Consider the following 22,001-nt stretch of genomic DNA (forward strand, 5'->3'; position numbering starts at 1 on the left):
GCCAAAAAGGGCGTATGAGTTTTTTCCTGAATATATTCAGGAAAAAACGCATACGCCCTTTTTGGCCAAGTGCATCATTGTGGACGTTCTGCCTCTTTTCCTATGCTTTCAATGCAATTCCAGTCTACCTCCTGAAATCGGTTTCCTGCAATTCTGCCCCGCTTTCAAGTCCTCTTGGCAGCCTTACTTCAGTCTATTTTTGGACGATAGCTGTCATTTATAACTCTGCAGGTTTGTGAATTATAGTGCCCCTGAGCTCCTTTCTTCAACTCGGTTTCTTTTGAGGTGGCCGCAACACCGCAGGATGGCTTCAGGCCCTAATCTGGTTCCGGTATGGCACGCTGAGCCTTTGGTTATTTCCTCTTCCTGTTGGGAAATGAGAGTTAAATTTGCCCGTCCAGACACCTCCAGCTAGCCTCTCATTGGTTCTCGCTATTCCTGTTCATCTTCCGCAGAAATTGCAAACTGGGCCAAACAGGAGGTTAAAGGCGCTGACTCTCCAAGTGGGGAGAGTGTTAGTAAAGCGTCTGGAATGTTGCACCCGAGTACCAGGGGAGGAAAACTGAGACATATTTGAACACGTCTCCCGTTCACATGGTTGATCATACTTGGGTTCCACATGCATGTTTTAGCTGAAGGAAGAATACCTTAAACCTGGAGAGTTAAGACCCGTGGAATGGGTACCATGCAATATGACTTCAAAGGGTCTTCATTTGCTCACCGAACCTCTCCAATCCTATCACTGCTGCGTTTATGCCCCTGTTCACATGCTTGATTCTCTTTCGGAGACATAGCAATCCATAGGTTTTAAGATACTTACTAGTCAGGTACATTCTTAGGCGTTTAATATGGGGTGTTGAGTCCATTTCGTTGAGCAAGGAGTAGCTCTTGTCTATTCCATATTTGACTTAAGGAACTTTATCTGTGCTCATTTCAATCTCTGGTTTTATGCAGCACCCCAACTCACCTTTACCCTTAAGCAAGCATAAGTTCGTTTTCTAAATTTGAGACCCTGTTCTGTTCTGTAATTCAGTTCCTGTGTAGCCAAGTTTACATTCCATGTATTACTGATATCTTATGATGTTTCTTTTTCTGTGTGACTTACTTCAGTTAGAATCATCATACCTGAATACACTCATTGTGCTGCTAAGGGCCTGATGACACAGATTTCATTGCTGAGTGATATTGCTTTGTAAGTAAATACCACAACTTCTTTATCCATTTTTCACTTTCTGCGATGTTGAACTTGTACTGTAAACGAGGTTCTTGTAAACAGAGCCGTCCCAAACTTTGGGGTGGCTGTGTCTTTTTGATTTTAATTTCCCTAAGCTATAGGACCATAAGTGGCAGTGCCCTAGGCTCTGTTGCTTTGTTTTTTAGATGTTTCAGGAAACACCATACACTTCTCCCGAGTGTCTGTTGGCAATTTACATCCCGCCCATCAGCATAACAAGGCTCCCAGTTCTCCATGGCCTGTCCTGCCTTTCTGGATTTTACACTTTTTTCAGATGGCCCTTTTGACCGGGGGGAAGTGAGACTTCATTGTAGTGCAGATTTCCTTTGCAAGCTTGCTTGGTTGGCCAAAAAGGGCGTATGCGTTTTTTCCTGAATATATTCAGGAAAAAACGCATACGCCCTTTTTGGCCAAGTGCATCATTGTGGACGTTCTGCCTCTTTTCCTATGCTTTCAATGCAATTCCAGTCTACCTCCTGAAATCGGTTTCCTGCAATTCTGCCCCGCTTTCAAGTCCTCTTGGCAGCCTTACTTCAGTCTATTTTTGGACGATAGCTGTCATTTATAACTCTGCAGGTTTGTGAATTATAGTGCCCCTGAACTCCTTTCTTCAACTCGGTTTCTTTTGAGGTGGCCGCAACACCGCAGGATGGCTTCAGGCCCTAATCTGGTTCCGGTACGGCACGCTGAGCCTTTGGTTATTTCCTCTTCCTGGTGGGAAATGAGAGTTAAATTTGCCCGTCCAGACACCTCCAGCTAGCCTCTCATTGGTTCTCGCTATTCCTGTTCATCTTCCGCAGAAATTGCAAACTGGGCCAATCAGAAGGTTAAAGGCGCTGACTCTCCAAGTGGGGAGAGTGTTAGTAAAGCGTCTGGAATGTTGCACCCGAGTACCAGGGGAGGAAAACTGAGACATATTTGAACACGTCTCCCGTTCACATGGTTGATCATACTTGGGTTCCACATGCATGTTTTAGCTGAAGGAAGAATACCTAAAACCTGGGTAGTTGAAACCCGTGGAATGGGTACCATGCAATATGACTTCAAAGGGTTTTCATTTGCTCACCGAACCTCTCCAATCCTATCACTGCTGCGTTTACGCCCCTGTACACATGCTTGATTCTCTTTCGGAGACATAGCAATCCATAGGTTTTATGATACTTACTAGTCAGGTACATTCTTAGGCGTTTAATATGCGGTGTTGAGTCCATTTCGTTGAGCAAGGAGTAGCTCTTGTCTATTCCATATTTGACTTAAGGAACTTTATCTGTGCTCATTTCAATCTCTGGTTTTATGCAGCACCCCAACTCACCTTTACCCTTAAGCAAGCATAAGTTGGTTTTCTAAATTTGAGACCCTGTTCTGTTCTGTAATTCAGTTCCTGTGTAGCCAAGTTTACATTCCGTGTATTACTGATATCTTATGATGTTTCTCTTTCTGTGTGACTTACTTCAGTTAGAATCATCATACCTGAATCCACTCATTGTGCTGCTAAGGGCCTGATGACACAGATTTCATTGCTGAGTGATATTGCTTTGTAAGTAAATACCACAACTTCTTTATCCATTTTTCACTTTCTGCGATGTTGAACTTGTACTGTAAACGAGGTTCTTGTAAACAGAGCCGTTCCAAATTTTGGGGTGGCTGTGTCTTTTTGATTTTAATTTCCCTAAGCTATAGGACCATAAGTGGCAGTGCCCTAGGCTCTGTTGCTTTGTTTTTTAGATGTTTCAGGAAACACCATACACTTCTCCCGAGTGTCTGTTGGCAATTTACATCCCGCCCATCAGCATAACAAGGCTCCCAGTTCTCCATGGCCTGTCCTGCCTTTCTGGATTTTACACTTTTTTCAGATGGCCCTTTTGACCGGGGAGAAGTGAGACTTCATTGTAGTGCAGATTTCCTTTGCAAGCTTGCTTGGTTGGCCAAAAAGGGCGTATGCGTTTTTTCCTGAATATATTCAGGAAAAAACGCATACGCCCTTTTTGGCCAAGTGCATCATTGTGGACGTTCTGCCTCTTTTCCTATGCTTTCAATGCAATTCCAGTCTACCTCCTGAAATCGGTTTCCTGCAATTCTGCCCCGCTTTCAAATCCTCTTGGCAGCCTTACTTCAGTATATTTTTGGACGATAGCTGTCATTTATAACTCTGCAGGTTTGTGAATTACAGTGCCCCTGAGCTCCTTTCTTCAACTCGCTTTCTTGTGAGCTGGCCGCAACACCGCAGGATGGCTTCAGGCCCTAATCTGGTTCCGGCACGGCACGCTGAGCCTTTGGTTAATTCCTCTTCCTGGTGGGAAATGAGAGTTAAATTTGCCCGTCCAGACACCTCCAGCTAGTCTCTCATTGGTTCTCGCTATTCCTGTTCATCTTCTGCAGAAATTTCAAACTGGGCCAAACAGGAGGTTAAAGGGACTGACTCTCCAAGTCGGGAGAGTGTTAGTAAAGCATCTGGAATGTTGCACCCGAGTACCAGGGTACGAAAACTGAGACATATTTGAACACGTCTCCCGATCACATGGTTGATCATACTCTGGGTTCCACATGCATGTTTTAGCTGAAGGAAGAATACGTAAAACCTGGGTAGTTGAAACCCGTGGAATGGGTACCATGCAATATGACTTCAAAGGGTCTTCATTTGCTCACCGAACCTTTCCAATCTTATCACTGCTGCGTTTACGCCCCTGTACACATGCTTGATTCTCTTTCGGAGACATAGCAATCCATAGGTTTTAAGATACTTACTAGACAGGTACATTCTTAGGCGTTTAATATGCGGTGTTGAGTCCATTTCGTTGAGCAAGGAGTAGCTCTTGTCTATTCCATATTTGGCTTAAGGAACTTTATCTGTGCTCATTTCAATCTCTGGTTTTATGCAGCACCCCAACTCACCTTTCCCCTTAAGCAAGAATAAGTTGGTTTTCTAAATTTGAGACCCTGTTCTGTTCTGTAATTCAGTTCCTGTGTAGCCAAGTTTACATTCCGTGTATTACTGATATCTTATGATGTTTCTTTTTCTGTGTGACTTATTTCAGTTAGAATCATCATACCTGAATCCACTCATTGTGCTGCTAAGGGCCTGATGACACAGATTTCATTGCTGAGTGATATTGCTTTGTAAGTAAATACCACAACTTCTTTATCCATTTTTCACTTTCTGCGATGTTGAACTTGTACTGTAAACGAGGTTCTTGTAAACAGAGCCGTTCCAAACTTTGGGGTGGCTGTGTCTTTTTGATTTTAAATTCCCTAAGCTATAGGACCATAAGTGGAAGTGCCCTAGGCTCTGTTGCTTTGTTTTTTAGATGTTTCAGGAAACACCATACACTTCTCCCTAGTGGTTGTTGGCAATTTACATCCCGCCCATCAGCATAACAAGGCTCCCAGTTCTCCATGGCCTGTCCTGCCTTTCTGGATTTTACACTTTTTTCAGATGGCCCTTTTGACCGGGGGGAAGTGAGACTTCATTGTAGTGCAGATTTCCTTTGCAAGCTTGCTTGGTTGGCCAAAAAGGGCGTATGCGTTTTTTTCCTGAATATATTCAGGAAAAAACGCATACGCCCTTTTTGGCCAAGTGCATCATTGTGGACGTTCTGCCTCTTTTCCTATGCTTTCAATGCAATTCCAGTCTACCTCCTGAAATCGGTTTCCTGCAATTCTGCCCCGCTTTCAAGTCCTCTTGGCAGCCTTACTTCAGTCTATTTTTGGACGATAGCTGTCATTTATAACTCTGCAGGTTTGTGAATTACAGTGCCCCTGAGCTCCTTTCTTCAACTCGCTTTCTTGTGACCTGGCCACAACACCGCAGGATGGCTTCAGGCCCTAATCTGGTTCTGGCACGGCACGCTGAGCCTTTGGTTAATTCCTCTTCCTGGTGGGAAATGAGAGTTAAATTTGCCCGTCAAGACACCTCCAGCTAGTCTCTCATTTCTTCTCGCTATTCCTGTTCATCTTCCGTAGAAATTGCAAACTGGGCCAAACAGGAGGTTAAAGGGACTGACTCTCCAAGTCGGGAGAGTGTTAGTAAAGCGTCTGGAATGTTGCACCCGAGTACCAGGGTACGAAAACTGAGACATATTTGAACACGTCTCCCGATCACATGGTTGATCATACTCTGGGTTCCACATGCATGTTTTAGCTGAAGGAAGAATACCTTAAACCTGGGTACTTGAAACCCGTGGAATGGGTACCATGCAATATGACTTCAAAGGGTCTTCATTTGCTCACGAACCTCTCCAGTCCTATCACTGCTGCGTTTATGCCCCTGTACACATGCTTGATTCTCTTTCGGAGACATAGCAATCCATAGGTTTTAAGATACTTACTAGTCAGGTACATTCTTAGGCGTTTAATATGCGGTGTTGAGTCCATTTCGTTGAGCAAGGAGTAGCTCTTGTCTATTCCATATTTGGCTTAAGGAACTTTATCTGTGCTCATTTCAATCTCTGGTTTTATGCAGCACCCCAACTCACCTTTCCCCTTAAGCAAGCATAAGTTGTTTTTCTAAATTTGAGACCCTGTTCTGTTCTGTAATTCAGTTCCTGTGTAGCCAAGTTTACATTCCGTGTATTACTGATATCTTATGATGTTTCTTTTTCTGTGTGACTTATTTCAGTTAGAATCATCATACCTGAATCCACTCATTGTGCTGCTAAGGGCCTGATGACATAGATTTCATTGCTGAGTGATATTGCTTTGTAAGTAAATACCACAACTTCTTTATCCATTTTTCACTTTCTGCGATGTTGAACTTGTACTGTAAACGAGGTTCTTGTAAACAGAGCCGTCCCAAACTTTGGGGTGGCTGTGTCTTTTTGATTTTAATTTCCCTAAGCTATAGGACCATAAGTGGCAGTGCCCTAGGCTCTGTTGCTTTGTTTTTTAGATGTTTCAGGAAACACCATACACTTCTCCCGAGTGTCTGTTGGCAATTTACATCCCGCCCATCAGCATAACAAGGCTCCCAGTTCTCCATGGCCTGTCCTGCCTTTCTGGATTTTACACTTTTTTCAGATGGCCCTTTTGACCGGGGGGAAGTGAGACTTCATTGTAGTGCAGATTTCCTTTGCAAGCTTGCTTGGTTGGCCAAAAAGGGCGTATGCGTTTTTTCCTGAATATATTCAGGAAAAAACGCATACGCCCTTTTTGGCCAAGTGCATCATTGTGGACGTTCTGCCTCTTTTCCTATGCTTTCAATGCAATTCCAGTCTACCTCCTGAAATCGGTTTCCTGCAATTCTGCCCCGCTTTCAAGTCCTCTTGGCAGCCTTACTTCAGTATATTTTTGGACGATAGCTGTCATTTATAACTCTGCAGGTTTGTGAATTATAGTGCCCCTGAGCTCCTTTCTTCAACTCGGTTTCTTTTGAGGTGGCCGCAACACCGCAGGATGGCTTCAGGCCCTAATCTGGTTCCGGTACGGCACACTGAGCCTTTGGTTATTTCCTCTTCCTGTTGGGAAATGAGAGTTAAATTTGCCCGTCCAGACACCTCCAGCTAGCCTCTCATTGGTTCTCGCTATTCCTGTTCATCTTCCGCAGAAATTGCAAACTGGGCCAAACAGGAGGTTAAAGGGACTGACTCTCCAAGTGGGAAGAGTGTTAGTAAAGCGTCTGGAATGTTGCACCCGAGTACCAGTGGAGGAAAACTGAGACATATTTGAACACGTCTCCCGTTCACATGGTTGATCATACTCTGGGTTCCACATGCATATTTTAGCTGAAGGAAGAATACCTAAAACCTGGGTAGTTGAAACCCGTGGAATGGGTACCATGCAATATGACTTCAAAGGGTCTTCATTTGCTCACCGAACCTCTCCAATCCTATCACTGCTGCGTTTATGCCCCTGTACACATGCTTGATTCTCTTTCGGAGACATAGCAATCCATAGGTTTTAAGATACTTACTAGTCAGGTACATTCTTAGGCGTTTAATATGGGGTGTTGAGTCCATTTCGTTGAGCAAGGAGTAGCTCTTGTCTATTCCATATTTGGCTTAAGGAACTTTATCTGTGCTCATTTCAATCTCTGGTTTTATGCAGCACCCCAACTCACCTTTACCCTTAAGCAAGAATAAGTTGGTTTTCTAAATTTGAGACCCTGTTCTGTTCTGTAATTCAGTTCCTGTGTAGCCAAGTTTACATTCCGTGTATTACTGATATCTTATGATGTTTCTTTTTCTGTGTGACTTATTTCAGTTAGAATCATCATACCTGAATCCACTCATTGTGCTGCTAAGGGCGTGATGACACAGATTTCATTGTTGAGTGATATTGCTTTGTAAGTAAATACCACAACTTCTTTATCCATTTTTCACTTTCTGCGATGTTGAACTTGTACTGTAAACGAGGTTCTTGTAAACAGAGCCGTTCCAAACTTTGGGGTGGCTGTCTTTTTGATTTTAATTTCCCTAAGCTATAGGACCATAAGTGGAAGTGCCCTAGGTTCTGTTGCTTTGTTTTTTAGATGTTTCAGGAAACACCATACACTTCTCCCGAGTGGTTGTTGGCAATTTACATCCCGCCCATCAGCATAACAAGGCTCCCAGTTCTCCATGGCCTGTCCTGCCTTTCTGGATTTTACACTTTTTTCAGATGGCCCTTTTGACCGGGGGGAAGTGAGACTTCATTGTAGTGCAGATTTCCTTTGCAAGCTTGCTTGGTTGGCCAAAAAGGGCGTATGCGTTTTTTCCTGAATATATTCAGGAAAAAACGCATACGCCCTTTTTGGCCAAGTGCATCATTGTGGACGTTCTGCCTCTTTTCCTATGCTTTCAATGCAATTCCAGTCTACCTCCTGAAATCGGTTTCCTGCAATTCTGCCCTGCTTTGAAGTCCTCTTGGCAGCCTTACTTCCGTCTATTTTTGGACGATAGCTGTCATTTATAACTCTGCAGGTTTGTGAATTACAGTGCCCCTGAGCTCCTTTCTTCAACTCGCTTTCTTTTGAGCTGGCCGCAACACCGCAGGATGGCTTCAGGCCCTAATCTGGTTCTGGTATGGCACGCTGAGCCTTTGGTTATTTCCTCTTCCTGGTGGGAAATGAGAGTTAAATTTGCCCGTCCAGACACCTCCAGCTAGCCTCTCATTGTTTCTCGCTATTCCTGTTCATCTTCCGCAGAAATTGCAAACTGGGCCAAACAGGAGGTTAAAGGCGCTGACTCTCCAAGTGGGGAGAGTGTTAGTAAAGCGTCTGGAATGTTGCACCCGAGTATCAGGGGAGGAAAACTGAGACATATTCGAACACGTCTCCCGTTCACATGGTTGATCATTCTTGGGTTCCACATGCATGTTTTAGCTGAAGGAAGAATACCTTAAACCTGGAGAGTTGAGACCCGTGGAATGGGTACCATGCAATATGACTTCAAAGGGTCTTCATTTGCTCACCGAACCTCTCCAATCCTATCACTGCTGCGTTTATGCCCCTGTACACATGCTTGATTCTCTTTTGGAGACATAGCAATCCATAGGTTTTACAATACTTACTAGTCAGGTACATTCTTAGGCGTTTAATATGCGGTGTTGAGTCCATTTCGTTGAGCAAGGAGTAGCTCTTGTCTATTCCATATTTGACTTAAGGAACTTTATCTGTGCTCATTTCAATCTCTGGTTTTATGCAGCACCCCAACTCACCTTTACCCTTAAGCAAGCATAAGTTGGTTTTCTAAATTTGAGACCCTGTTCTGTTCTGTAATTCAGTTCCTGTGTAGCCAAGTTTACATTCCGTGTATTACTGATATCTTATGATGTTTCTTTTTCTGTGTGACTTATTTCAGTTAGAATCATCATACCTGAATCCACTCATTGTGATGCTAAGGGCCTGATGACATAGATTTCATTGCTGAGTGATATTGCTTTGTAAGTAAATACCACAACTTCTTTATCCATTTTTCACTTTCTGCGATGTTGAACTTGTACTGTAAACGAGGTTCTTGTAAACAGAGGCATCCCAACCTTTGGGGTGGCTGTGTCTTTTTGATTTTAATTTCCCTAAGCTATAGGACCATAAGCGGCAGTGCCCTAGGCTCTGTTGCTTTGTTTTTTAGATGTTTCAGGAAACACCATACACTTCTCCGGAGTGTCTGTTGGCAATTTACATCCCGCCCATCAGCATAACAAGGCTCCCAGTTCTCCATGGCCTGTCCTGCCTTTCCGGATTTTACACTTTTTTCAGATGGCCCTTTTGACCGGGGGGAAGTGAGACTTCATTGTAGTGCAGATTTCCTTTGCAAGCTTGCTTGGTTGGCCAAAAAGGGCGTATGCGTTTTTTCCTGAATATATTCAGGAATAATTTGCCCGTCCAGACACCTCCAGCTAGCCTCTCATTGGTTCTCGCTATTCCTGTTCATCTTCCGCAGAAATTGCAAACTGGGCCAAACAGGAGGTTAAAGGCGCTGACTCTCCAAGTGGGGAGAGTGTTAGTAAAGCGTCTGGAATGTTGCACCCGAGTACCAGGGGAGGAAAACTGAGACATATTTGAACACGTCTCCCGTTCACATGGTTGATCATACTTGGGTTCCACATGCATGTTTTAGCTGAAGGAAGAATACCTTAAACCTGGAGAGTTGAGACCCGTGTAATGGGTACCATGCAATATGACTTCAAAGGGTCTTCATTTGCTCACCGAACCTCTCCAATCCTATCACTGCTGCGTTTATGCCCCTGTACACATGCTTGATTCTCTTTTGGAGACATAGCAATCCATAGGTTTTACGATACTTACTAGTCAGGTACATTCTTAGGCGTTTAATATGCGGTGTTGAGTCCATTTCGTTGAGCAAGGAGTAGCTCTTGTCTATTCCATATTTGACTTAAGGAACTTTATCTGTGCTCATTTCAATCTCTGGTTTTATGCAGCACCCCAACTCACCTTTACACTTAAGCAAGCATAAGTTGGTTTTCTAAATTTGAGACCCTGTTCTGTTTTGTAATTCAGTTCCTGTGTAGCCAAGTTTACATTCCGTGTATTACTGATATCTTATGATGTTTCTTTTTCTGTGTGACTTATTTCAGTTAGAATCATCATACCTGAATCCACTCATTGTGATGCTAAGGGCCTGATGACATAGATTTCATTGCTGAGTGATATTGCTTTGTAAGTAAATACCACAACTTCTTTATCCATTTTTCACTTTCTGCGATGTTGAACTTGTACTGTAAACGAGGTTCTTGTAAACAGAGGCGTCCCAAACTTTGGGGTGGCTGTGTCTTTCTGATTTTAATTTCCCTAAGCTATAGGACCATAAGTGGCAGTGCCCTAGGCTCTGTTGCTTTGTTTTTTAGATGTTTCAGGAAACACCATACACTTCTCCCGAGTGTCTGTTGGCAATTTACATCCCGCCCATCAGCATAACAAGGCTCCCAGTTCTCCATGGCCTGTCCTACCTTTCTGGATTTTACACTTTTTTCAGATGGCCCTTTTGACCGGGGGGAAGTGAGACTTCATTGTAGTGCAGATTTCCTTTGCAAGCTTGCTTGGTTGGCCAAAAAGGGCGTATGCGTTTTTTCCTGAATATATTCAGGAATAATTTGCCCGTCCAGACACCTCCAGCTAGCCTCTCATTGGATCTCGCTATTCCTGTTCATCTTCCGCAGAAATTGCAAACTGGGCCAAACAGGAGGTTAAAGGCGCTGACTCTCCAAGTGGGGAGAGTGTTAGTAAAGCGTCTGGAATGTTGCACCCGAGTACCAGGGGAGGAAAACTGAGACATATTTGAACACGTCTCCCGTTCACATGGTTGATCATACTTGGGTTCCACATGCATGTTTTAGCTGAAGGAAGAATACCTTAAACCTGGAGAGTTGAGACCCGTGGAATGGGTACCATGAAATATGACTTCAAAGGGTCTTCATTTGCTCACCGAACCTCTCCAATCCTATCACTGCTGCGTTTATGCCCCTGTACACATGCTTGATTCTCTTTTGGAGACATAGCAATCCATAGGTTTTACGATAGTTACTAGTCAGGTACATTCTTAGGCGTTTAATATGCGGTGTTGAGTCCATTTCGTTGAGCAAGGAGTAGCTCTTGTCTATTCCATATTTGACTTAAGGAACTTTATCTGTGCTCATTTCAATCTCTGGTTTTATGCAGCACCCCAACTCACCTTTACCCTTAAGCAAGCATAAGTTGGTTTTCTAAATTTGAGACCCTGTTCTGTTCTGTAATTCAGTTCCTGTGTAGCCAAGTTTACATTCCGTGTATTACTGATATCTTATGATGTTTTTTTTCTGTGTGACTTATTTCAGTTAGAATCATCATACCTGAATCCACTCATTGTGATGCTAAGGGCCTGATGACATAGATTTCATTGCTGAATGATATTGCTTTGTAAGTAAATACCACAACTTCTTTATCCATTTTTCACTTTCTCCGATGTTGAACTTGTACTGTAAACGAGGTTCTTGTAAACAGAGGCGTCCCAAACTTTGGGGTGGCTGTGTCTTTTTGATTTTAATTTCCCTAAGCTATAGGACCATAAGTGGCAGTGCCCTAGGCTCTGTTGCTTTGTTTTTTAGATGTTTCAGGAAACACCATACACTTCTCCCAAGTGTCTGTTGGCAATTTACATCCCGCCCATCAGCATAACAAGGCTCCCAGTTCTCCATGGCCTGTCCTGCCTTTCTGGATTTTACACTTTTTCCAGATGGCCCTTTTGACCGGGGGGAAGTGAGACTTCATTGTAGTGCAGATTTCCTTTGCAAGCTTGCTTGGTTGGCCAAAAAGGGCGTATGTGTTTTTTCCTGAATATATTCAGGAAAAAACGCATACGCCCTTTTTGGCCAAGTGCATCATTGTGGACGTTCTGCCTCTTTTCCTATGCTTTCAATGCAATTCCAGTCTACCTCCTGAAATCGGTTTCCTGCAATTCTGCCCCGCTTTCAAGTCCTCTTGGCAGCCTTACTTCAGTCTATTTTTGGACGATAGCTGTCATTTATAACTCTGCAGGTTTGTGAATTACAGTGCCCCTGAGCTCCTTTCTTCAACTCGCTTTCTTGTGACCTGGCCGCAACACCGCAGGATGGCTTCAGGCCCTAATCTGGTTCTGGCCCGGCATACTGAGCCTTTGGTTAATTCCTCTTCCTGGTGGGAAATGAGAGTTAAATTTGCCCGTCCAGACACCTCCAGCTAGCCTCTCATTGGTTCTCACTATTCCTGTTCATCTTCCGCAGAAATTGCAAACTGGGCCAAACAGGAGGTTAAAGGGACTGACTCTCCAAGTGGGGAGAGTGTTAGTAAAGCGTCTGGAATGTTGCACCCGAGTACCAGGGGAGGAAAACTGAGACATATTTGAACACGTCTCCCGATCACATGGTTGATCATACTCTAGGTTCCACATGCATGTTTTAGCTGAAGGAAGAATACCTTAAACCTGGGTAGTTGAAACCCGTGGAATGGGTACCATGCAATATGACTTCAAAGGGTCTTCATTTGCTCACCGAACCTCTCCAATCCTATCACTGCTGCGTTTATGCCCCTGTACACACGCTTGATTCTCTTTTGGAGACATAGCAATCCATAGGTTTTAAGATACTTACAAGTCAGGTACATTCTTAGGCGTTTAATATGCGGTGTTGAGTCCATTTCGTTGAGCAAGGAGTAGCTCTTGTCTATTCCATATTTGGCTTAAGGAACTTTATCTGTGCTCATTCCAATCTCTGGTTTTATGCAGCACCCCAACTCACCTTTACCCTTAAGCAAGCATAAGTTGTTTTTCTAAATTTGAGACCCTGTTCTGTTCTGTAATTCAGTTCCTGTGTAGCCAAGTTTCCATTCCGTGTATTACTGATATCTTATGATGTTTCTTTTTCTGTGTGACTTATTTCAGTTAGAATCATCATACCTGAATCCACTCATTGTGCTGCTAAGGGCCTGATGACATAGATTTCATTGCTGAGTGATATTGCTTTGTAAGTGAATACCACAACTTCTTTATCCATTTTTCACTTTCTGCGATGTTGAACTTGTACTGTAAACGAGGTTCTTGTAAACAGAGGCGTCCCAAACTTTGGGGTGGCTGTGTCTTTTTGATTTTAATTTCCCTAAGCTATAGGACCATAAGTGGCAGTGCCCTAGGCTCTGTTGCTTTGTTTTTTAGATGTTTCAGGAAACACCATACACTTCTCCCGAGTGTCTGTTGGCAATTTACATCCCGCCCATCAGCATAACAAGGCTCCCAGTTCTCCATGGCCTGTCCTGCCTTTCTGGATTTTACACTTTTTTCAGATGGCCCTTTTGACCGGGGGGAAGTGAGACTTCATTGTAGTGCAGATTTCCTTTGCAAGCTTGCTTGGTTGGCCAAAAAGGGCGTATGCGTTTTTTCCTGAATATATTCAGGAAAAAACGCATACGCCCTTTTTGGCCAAGTGCATCATTGTGGACGTTCTGCCTCTTTTCCTATGCTTTCAATGCAATTCCAGTCTACCTCCTGAAATCGGTTTCCTGCAATTCTGCCCCACTTTCAAGTCCTCTTGGCAGCCTTACTTCAGTCTATTTTTGGACGATAGCTGTCATTTATAACTCTGCAGGTTTGTGAATTACAGTGCCCCTGAGCTCCTTTCTTCAACTCGCTTTCCTGTGACCTGGCCGCAACACCGCAGGATGGCTTCAGGCCCTAATCTGGTTCCGGCCCGGCATGCTGAGCCTTTGGTTAATTCCTCTTCCTGGTGGGAAATGAGAGTTAAATTTGCCCGTCCAGACACCTCCAGCTAGCCTCTCATTGGTTCTCGCTATTCCTGTTCATCTTCCGCAGAAATTGCAAACTGGGCCAAACAGGAGGTTAAAGGGACTGACTCTCCAAGTGGGGAGAGTGTTAGTAAAGCGTCTGGAATGTTGCACCCGAGTACCAGGGGAGGAAAACTGAGACATATTTGAACACATCTCCCGATCACATGGTTGATCATACTCTAGGTTCCACATGCATGTTTTAGCTGAAGGAAGAATACCTTAAACCTGGGTAGTTGAAACCCGTGGAATGGGTACCATGCAATATGACTTCAAAGGGTCTTCATTTGCTCACCGAACCTCTCCAATCCTATCACTGCTGCGTTTATGCCCCTGTACACATGCTTGATTCTCTTTCGGAGACATAGCAATCCATAGGTTTTAAGATACTTACAAGTCAGGTACATTCTTAGGCGTTTAATATGCGGTGTTGAGTCCATTTCGTTGAGCAAGGAGTAGCTCTTGTCTATTCCATATTTGGCTTAAGGAACTTTATCTGTGCTCATTTCAATCTCTGGTTTTATGCAGCACCCCAACTCACCTTTCCCCTTAAGCAAGCATAAGTTGTTTTTCTAAATTTGAGACCCTGTTCTGTTCTGTAATTCAGTTCCTGTGTAGCCAAGTTTACATTCCGTGTATTACTGATATCTTATGATGTTTTTTTTCTGTGTGACTTATTTCAGTTAGAATCATCATACCTGAATCCACTCATTGTGATGCTAAGGGCCTGATGACATAGATTTCATTGCTGAGTGATATTGCTTTGTAAGTAAATACCACAACTTCTTTATCCATTTTTCACTTTCTGCGATGTTGAACTTGTACTGTAAACGAGGTTCTTGTAAACAGAGGCGTCCCAAACTTTGGGGTGGCTGTGTCTTTTTGATTTTAATTTCCCTAAGCTATAGGACCATAAGTGGCAGTGCCCTAGGCTCTGTTGCTTTGTTTTTTAGATGTTTCAGGAAACACCATACACTTCTCCCGAGTGTCTGTTGGCAATTTACATCCCGCCCATCAGCATAACAAGGCTCCCAGTTCTCCATGGCCTGTCCTGCCTTTCTGGATTTTACACTTTTTTCAGATGGCCCTTTTGACCGGGGGGAAGTGAGACTTCATTGTAGTGCAGATTTCCTTTGCAAGCTTGCTTGGTTGGCCAAAAAGGGCGTATGCGTTTTTTCCTGAATATATTCAGGAAAAAACGCATACGCCCTTTTTGGCCAAGTGCATCATTGTGGACGTTCTGCCTCTTTTCCTATGCTTTCAATGCAATTCCAGTCTACCTCCTGAAATCGGTTTCCTGCAATTCTGCCCCACTTTCAAGTCCTCTTGGCAGCCTTACTTCAGTCTATTTTTGGACGATAGCTGTCATTTATAACTCTGCAGGTTTGTGAATTACAGTGCCCCTGAGCTCCTTTCTTCAACTCGCTTTCCTGTGACCTGGCCGCAACACCGCAGGATGGCTTCAGGCCCTAATCTGGTTCCGGCCCGGCATGCTGAGCCTTTGGTTAATTCCTCTTCCTGGTGGGAAATGAGAGTTAAATTTGCCCGTCCAGACACCTCCAGCTAGCCTCTCATTGGTTCTCGCTATTCCTGTTCATCTTCCGCAGAAATTGCAAACTGGGCCAAACAGGAGGTTAAAGGGACTGACTCTCCAAGTGGGGAGAGTGTTAGTAAAGCGTCTGGAATGTTGCACCCGAGTACCAGGGGAGGAAAACTGAGACATATTTGAACACATCTCCCGATCACATGGTTGATCATACTCTAGGTTCCACATGCATGTTTTAGCTGAAGGAAGAATACCTTAAACCTGGGTAGTTGAAACCCGTGGAATGGGTACCATGCAATATGACTTCAAAGGGTCTTCATTTGCTCACCGAACCTCTCCAATCCTATCACTGCTGCGTTTATGCCCCTGTACACATGCTTGATTCTCTTTCGGAGACATAGCAATCCATAGGTTTTAAGATACTTACAAGTCAGGTACATTCTTAGGCGTTTAATATGCGGTGTTGAGTCCATTTCGTTGAGCAAGGAGTAGCTCTTGTCTATTCCATATTTGGCTTAAGGAACTTTATCTGTGCTCATTTCAATCTCTGGTTTTATGCAGCACCCCAACTCACCTTTCCCCTTAAGCAAGCATAAGTTGTTTTTCTAAATTTGAGACCCTGTTCTGTTCTGTAATTCAGTTCCTGTGTAGCCAAGTTTACATTCCGTGTATTACTGATATCTTATGATGTTTTTTTTCTGTGTGACTTATTTCAGTTAGAATCATCATACCTGAATCCACTCATTGTGATGCTAAGGGCCTGATGACATAGATTTCATTGCTGAGTGATATTGCTTTGTAAGTAAATACCACAACTTCTTTATCCATTTTTCACTTTCTGCGATGTTGAACTTGTACTGTAAACGAGGTTCTTGTAAACAGAGGCGTCCCAAACTTTGGGGTGGCTGTGTCTTTTTGATTTTAATTTCCCTAAGCTATAGGACCATAAGTGGCAGTGCCCTAGGCTCTGTTGCTTTGTTTTTTAGATGTTTCAGGAAACACCATACACTTCTCCCAAGTGTCTGTTGGCAATTTACATCCCGCCCATCAGCATAACAAGGCTCCCAGTTCTCCATGGCCTGTCCTGCCTTTCTGGATTTTACACTTTTTCCAGATGGCCCTTTTGACCGGGGGGAAGTGAGACTTCATTGTAGTGCAGATTTCCTTTGCAAGCTTGCTTGGTTGGCCAAAAAGGGCGTATGTGTTTTTTCCTGAATATATTCAGGAAAAAACGCATACGCCCTTTTTGGCCAAGTGCATCATTGTGGACGTTCTGCCTCTTTTCCTATGCTTTCAATGCAATTCCAGTCTACCTCCTGAAATCGGTTTCCTGCAATTCTGCCCCGCTTTCAAGTCCTCTTGGCAGCCTTACTTCAGTCTATTTTTGGACGATAGCTGTCATTTATAACTCTGCAGGTTTGTGAATTACAGTGCCCCTGAGCTCCTTTCTTCAACTCGCTTTCTTGTGACCTGGCCGCAACACCGCAGGATGGCTTCAGGCCCTAATCTGGTTCTGGCCCGGCATGCTGAGCCTTTGGTTAATTCCTCTTCCTGGTGGGAAATGAGAGTTAAATTTGCCCGTCCAGACACCTCCAGCTAGCCTCTCATTGGTTCTCACTATTCCTGTTCATCTTCCGCAGAAATTGCAAACTGGGCCAAACAGGAGGTTAAAGGGACTGACTCTCCAAGTGGGGAGAGTGTTAGTAAAGCGTCTGGAATGTTGCACCCGAGTACCAGGGGAGGAAAACTGAGACATATTTGAACACGTCTCCCGATCACATGGTTGATCATACTCTAGGTTCCACATGCATGTTTTAGCTGAAGGAAGAATACCTTAAACCTGGGTAGTTGAAACCCGTGGAATGGGTACCATGCAATATGACTTCAAAGGGTCTTCATTTGCTCACCGAACCTCTCCAATCCTATCACTGCTGCGTTTATGCCCCTGTACACACGCTTGATTCTCTTTTGGAGACATAGCAATCCATAGGTTTTAAGATACTTACAAGTCAGGTACATTCTTAGGCGTTTAATATGCGGTGTTGAGTCCATTTCGTTGAGCAAGGAGTAGCTCTTGTCTATTCCATATTTGGCTTAAGGAACTTTATCTGTGCTCATTCCAATCTCTGGTTTTATGCAGCACCCCAACTCACCTTTACCCTTAAGCAAGCATAAGTTGTTTTTCTAAATTTGAGACCCTGTTCTGTTCTGTAATTCAGTTCCTGTGTAGCCAAGTTTCCATTCCGTGTATTACTGATATCTTATGATGTTTCTTTTTCTGTGTGACTTATTTCAGTTAGAATCATCATACCTGAATCCACTCATTGTGCTGCTAAGGGCCTGATGACATAGATTTCATTGCTGAGTGATATTGCTTTGTAAGTGAATACCACAACTTCTTTATCCATTTTTCACTTTCTGCGATGTTGAACTTGTACTGTAAACGAGGTTCTTGTAAACAGAGGCGTCCCAAACTTTGGGGTGGCTGTGTCTTTTTGATTTTAATTTCCCTAAGCTATAGGACCATAAGTGGCAGTGCCCTAGGCTCTGTTGCTTTGTTTTTTAGATGTTTCAGGAAACACCATACACTTCTCCCGAGTGTCTGTTGGCAATTTACATCCCGCCCATCAGCATAACAAGGCTCCCAGTTCTCCATGGCCTGTCCTGCCTTTCTGGATTTTACACTTTTTTCAGATGGCCCTTTTGACCGGGGGGAAGTGAGACTTCATTGTAGTGCAGATTTCCTTTGCAAGCTTGCTTGGTTGGCCAAAAAGGGCGTATGCGTTTTTTCCTGAATATATTCAGGAAAAAACGCATACGCCCTTTTTGGCCAAGTGCATCATTGTGGACGTTCTGCCTCTTTTCCTATGCTTTCAATGCAATTCCAGTCTACCTCCTGAAATCGGTTTCCTGCAATTCTGCCCCACTTTCAAGTCCTCTTGGCAGCCTTACTTCAGTCTATTTTTGGACGATAGCTGTCATTTATAACTCTGCAGGTTTGTGAATTACAGTGCCCCTGAGCTCCTTTCTTCAACTCGCTTTCCTGTGACCTGGCCGCAACACCGCAGGATGGCTTCAGGCCCTAATCTGGTTCCGGCCCGGCATGCTGAGCCTTTGGTTAATTCCTCTTCCTGGTGGGAAATGAGAGTTAAATTTGCCCGTCCAGACACCTCCAGCTAGCCTCTCATTGGTTCTCGCTATTCCTGTTCATCTTCCGCAGAAATTGCAAACTGGGCCAAACAGGAGGTTAAAGGGACTGACTCTCCAAGTGGGGAGAGTGTTAGTAAAGCGTCTGGAATGTTGCACCCGAGTACCAGGGGAGGAAAACTGAGACATATTTGAACACATCTCCCGATCACATGGTTGATCATACTCTAGGTTCCACATGCATGTTTTAGCTGAAGGAAGAATACCTTAAACCTGGGTAGTTGAAACCCGTGGAATGGGTACCATGCAATATGACTTCAAAGGGTCTTCATTTGCTCACCGAACCTCTCCAATCCTATCACTGCTGCGTTTATGCCCCTGTACACATGCTTGATTCTCTTTCGGAGACATAGCAATCCATAGGTTTTAAGATACTTACAAGTCAGGTACATTCTTAGGCGTTTAATATGCGGTGTTGAGTCCATTTCGTTGAGCAAGGAGTAGCTCTTGTCTATTCCATATTTGGCTTAAGGAACTTTATCTGTGCTCATTTCAATCTCTGGTTTTATGCAGCACCCCAACTCACCTTTCCCCTTAAGCAAGCATAAGTTGTTTTTCTAAATTTGAGACCCTGTTCTGTTCTGTAATTCAGTTCCTGTGTAGCCAAGTTTCCATTCCATGTATTACTGATATCTTATGATATTTCTTTTTCTGTGTGACTTATTTCAGTTAGAATCATCATACCTGAATCCACTCATTGTGCTGCTAAGGGCCTGATGACATAGATTTCATTGCTGAGTGATATTGCTTTGTAAGTGAATACCACAACTTTATCCATTTTTCACTTTCTGCGATGTTGAACTTGTACTGTAAACGAGGTTCTTGTAAACAGAGCCGTTCCAAACTTTGGGGTGGCTGTGTCTTTTTGATTTTAATTTCCCTAAGCTATAGGACCATAAGTGGAAGTGCCCTAGGCTCTGTTGCTTTGTTTTTTAGATGTTTCAGGAAACACCAGACACTTCTCCCGAGTGGTTGTTGGCAATTTACATCCCGCCCATCAGCATAACAAGGCTCCCAGTTCTCCATGGCCTGTTGCCTTTCTGGATTTTACACTTTTTTCAGATGGCCCTTTTGACCGGGGGGAAGTGAGACTTCATTGTAGTGCAGATTTCCTTTGCAAGCTTGCTTGGTTGGCCAAAAAGGGCGTATGCGTTTTTTCCTGAATATATTCAGGAAAAAACGCATACGCCCTTTTTGGCCAAGTGCATCATTGTGGACGTTCTGCCTCTTTTCCTATGCTTTCAATGCAATTCCAGTCTACCTCCTGAAATCGGTTTCCTGCAATTCTGCCCCGCTTTCAAGTCCTCTTGGCAGCCTTACTTCAGTCTATTTTTGGACGATAGCTGTCATTTATAACTCTGCAGGTTTGTGAATTACAGTGCCCCTGAGCTCCTTTCTTCAACTCGCTTTCTTGTGACCTGGCCGCAACACCGCAGGATGGCTTCAGGCCCTAATCTGGTTCCGGCCCGGCATGCTGAGCCTTTGGTTAATTCCTCTTCCTGGTGGGAAATGAGAGTTAAATTTGCCCATCCAGACACCTCCAGCTAGCCTCTCATTGGTTCTCGCTATTCCTGTTCATCTTCCGCAGAAATTGCAAACTGGGCCAAATAGGAGGTTAAAGGCGCTGACTCTCCAAGTGGGGAGAGTGTTAGTAAAGCGTCTGGAATGTTGCACCCGAGTACCAGGGGAGGAAAACTGAGACATATTTGAACACGTCTCCCGTTCACATGGTTGATCATACTTGGGTTCCACATGCATGTTTTAGCTGAAGGAAGAATACCTTAAACCTGGAGAGTTGAGACCCGTGTAATGGGTACCATGCAATATGACTTCAAAGGGTCTTCATTTGCTCACCGAACCTCTCCATTCCTATCACTGCTGCGTTTATGCCCCTGTACACATGCTTGATTCTCTTTCGGAGACATAGCAATCCATAGGTTTTACGATACTTACTAGTCAGGTACATTCTTAGGCGTTTAATATGCGGTGTTGAGTCCATTTCGTTGAGCAAGGAGTAGCTCTTGTCTATTCCATATTTGGCTTAAGGAACTTTATCTGTACTCATTTCAATCTCTGGTTTTATGCAGCACCCCAACTCACCTTTACCCTTAAGCAAGCATAAGTTGGTTTTCTAAATTTGAGACCCTGTTCTGTTCTGTAATTCAGTTCCTGTGTAGCCAAGTTTCCATCCCGTGTATTACTGATATCTTATGATGTTTCTTTTTCTGTGTGACTTATTTCAGTTAGAATCATCATACCTGAATCCACTCATTGTGCTGCTAAGGGCCTGATGACATAGATTTCATTGCTGAGTGATATTGCTTTGTAAGTGAATACCACAACTTCTTTATCCATTTTTCACTTTCTGCGATGTTGAACTTGTACTGTAAACGAGGTTCTTGTAAACAGAGGCGTCCCAGACTTTGGGGTGGCTGTGTCTTTTTGATTTCAATTTCCCTAAGCTATAGGACCATAAGTGGAAGTGCCCTAGGCTCTGTTGCTTTGTTTTTTAGATGTTTCAGGAAACACCATACACTTCTCCCAAGTGTCTGTTGGCAATTTACATCCCGCCCATCAGCATAACAAGGCTCCCAGTTCTCAATGGCCTGTTGCCTTTCTGGATTTTAAACTTTTTTCAGATGGCCCTTTTGACCGGGGGGAAGTGAGACTTCATTGTAGTGCAGATTTCCTTTGCAAGCTTGCTTGGTTGGCCAAAAAGGGCGTATGCGTTTTTTCCTGAATATATTCAGGAAAAAACGCATACGCCCTTTTTGGCCAAGTGCATCATTGTGGACGTTCTGCCTCTTTTCCTATGCTTTCAATGCAATTCCAGTCTACCTCCTGAAATCGGTTTCCTGCAATTCTGCCCCGCTTTCAAGTCCTCTTGGCAGCCTTACTTCAGTCTATTTTTGGACGATAGCTGTCATTTATAACTCTGCAGGTTTGTGAATTACAGTGCCCCTGAGCTCCTTTCTTCAACTCGCTTTCTTTTGAGCTGGCCGCAACACCGCAGGATGGCTTCAGGCCCTAATCTGGTTCCGGTACGGCACGCTGAGCCTTTGGTTATTTCCTCTTCCTGGTGGGAAATGAGAGTTAAATTTGCCCGTCCAGACACCTCCAGCTAGTCTCTCATTGGTTCTCGCTATTCCTGCTCATCTTCCGCAGAAATTGCAAACTGGGCCAAACAGGAGGTTAAAGGGACTGACTCTGCAAGTGGGGAGAGTGTTAGTAAAGCGTCTGGAATGTTGCACCCGAGTACCAGGGGAGGAAAACTGAGACATATTTGAACACGT

Source organism: Stenella coeruleoalba, assembly GCF_951394435.1.
Source record: "Stenella coeruleoalba genome assembly, contig: scaffold_71, whole genome shotgun sequence".
Taxonomy (NCBI): domain Eukaryota; kingdom Metazoa; phylum Chordata; class Mammalia; order Artiodactyla; family Delphinidae; genus Stenella; species Stenella coeruleoalba.